We start from the raw sequence: 2,201 nt of genomic DNA, 5'->3' as shown, positions 1-2,201 counted from the left end.
CAAAGGTTTGGTCCTAGCCTTCCTATTAGTTCTTAGTAGACTTACACATGCAAGTCTCCACGCCCCAGTGAGAATGCCCTTAAAATCAGCAGTGATCTAAAGGAGCAGGTATCAAGCACACTCTTAAGTAGCTCATAACACCTTGCTAAGCCACACCCCCACGGGATACAGCAGTGATAAAAATTAAGCCATAAACGAAAGTTTGACTAAGCCATACTAAAAAGGGTTGGTAAATTTCGTGCCAGCCACCGCGGTCATACGATTAACCCAAACTAATAGGCCCACGGCGTAAAGCGTGTTTAAGATACCTTTGCACTAAAGTTAAAACTTAACTAAGCCGTAAAAAGCTACAGTTACCATAAAATAGACCACGAAAGTGACTTTATAATAATCTGACTACACGATAGCTAAGACCCAAACTGGGATTAGATACCCCACTATGCTTAGCCCTAAACATAGATAATTTTACAACAAAATAATTCGCCAGAGGACTACTAGCAATAGCTTAAAACTCAAAGGACTTGGCGGTGCTTTATATCCCTCTAGAGGAGCCTGTTCTATAATCGATAAACCCCGATAAACCTCACCACCCTTTGCTAATTCAGTCTATATACCGCCATCTTCAGCAAACCCTCAAAAGGTAGAATAGTAAGCACAATCATTTTACATAAAAAAGTTAGGTCAAGGTGTAACTTATGGGGTGGGAAGAAATGGGCTACATTTTCTACCCAAGAACATTCCACGAACGTTTTTATGAAATTAAAAACTGAAGGAGGATTTAGTAGTAAATTAAGAATAGAGGCTTAATTGAATAGGGCCATGAAGCACGCACACACCGCCCGTCACCCTCCTCAAGTAATAAGACACAACCATAACCATATTAACTTAACTAAGACACAAGAGGAGACAAGTCGTAACAAGGTAAGCATACCGGAAGGTGTGCTTGGATTAATCAAAGTGTAGCTTAACTAAAGCGTCTGGCCTACACCCAGAAGATTTCATTACTTATGACCACTTTGAACAAAAGCTAGCCCAACTAACCCCAAACTTAAGTATCACAGACATATAAAGTAAAACATTTAGTTAAATAATAAAAGTATAGGAGATAGAAATTTTAATTGGAGCGATAGAGATAGTACCGTAAGGGAATGATGAAAGACATCTTAACAGTATTAAACAGCAAAGATTACCCCTTTTACCTTTTGCATAATGAACTAGCCAGAAACGACTTAACAAAGAGAACTTAAGCTAAGCTCCCCGAAACCAGACGAGCTACCCATAAACAATCTAAAAGGATCAACTCATCTATGTAGCAAAATAGTGAGAAGATTTGTGGGTAGAGGTGAAAAGCCTAACGAGCCTGGTGATAGCTGGTTGCCCACAAACAGAATTTTAGTTCAACTTTAAATTTACCTAAAAAAAACAAAATTTTAATGTAAATTTAAAATATAGTCTAAGAAGGTACAGCTTCTTAGAATCAGGATACAACCTTTATTAGAGAGTATATACTAACATCACCATAGTTGGCTTAAAAGCAGCCACCAATTGAGAAAGCGTTCCAGCTCAACAAACAATATAACTTAATCCCAATCATATTACATCAACTCCTAATTATACCTCCTGGGCCATTCTATTTAAATATAGAAGCAACAATGCTAGTATGAGTAACAAGAACTATTTTCTCCCCGCATAAGCTTATATCAGAAACGGATAGACCACTGATAGTTAACAATCTGATAATATCAACCCAAAAATGAAATACTTATCTACCCTATTGTTAACCCAACACAGGCATGCATTTAAGGAAAGATTAAAAGGAGTAAAAGGAACTCGGCAAACACAAACCCCGCCTGTTTACCAAAAACATCACCTCCAGCATTTCTAGTATTGGAGGCACTGCCTGCCCAGTGACACTTGTTTAACGGCCGCGGTATCCTGACCGTGCAAAGGTAGCATAATCATTTGTTCTCTAAATAAGGACTTGTATGAATGGCCACACGAGGGTTTAACTGTCTCTTATTCCCAATCAGTGAAATTGACCTTCCCGTGAAGAGGCGGGAATGCCACAATAAGACGAGAAGACCCTATGGAGCTTTAATTAACTAACCCAAACTTATGGATACTAAATACCTACAAGGCATAACATTACACCATTATTGTGGGTTAGCAATTTAGGTTGGGGTGACCTCGGAATATAAAAA

At 38.5% G+C, this 2,201-nt stretch overlaps 1 pseudogene; it reads left to right on the top strand.

Moving 5' to 3' along the window:
- Nucleotides 1-954, top strand: LOC144309941 (18S ribosomal RNA; annotated as a pseudogene).
- Nucleotides 955-2,201: the final 1,247 nt, after the last annotated feature.

This window comes from Canis aureus, unplaced genomic scaffold (assembly GCF_053574225.1).
Source record: "Canis aureus isolate CA01 unplaced genomic scaffold, VMU_Caureus_v.1.0 ptg000267l_RagTag, whole genome shotgun sequence".
NCBI lineage: Eukaryota > Metazoa > Chordata > Mammalia > Carnivora > Canidae > Canis > Canis aureus.
The sequence above is the reverse complement of the archived record's forward strand: the minus strand, read 5'-3'. Positions and strand labels throughout refer to the sequence as shown.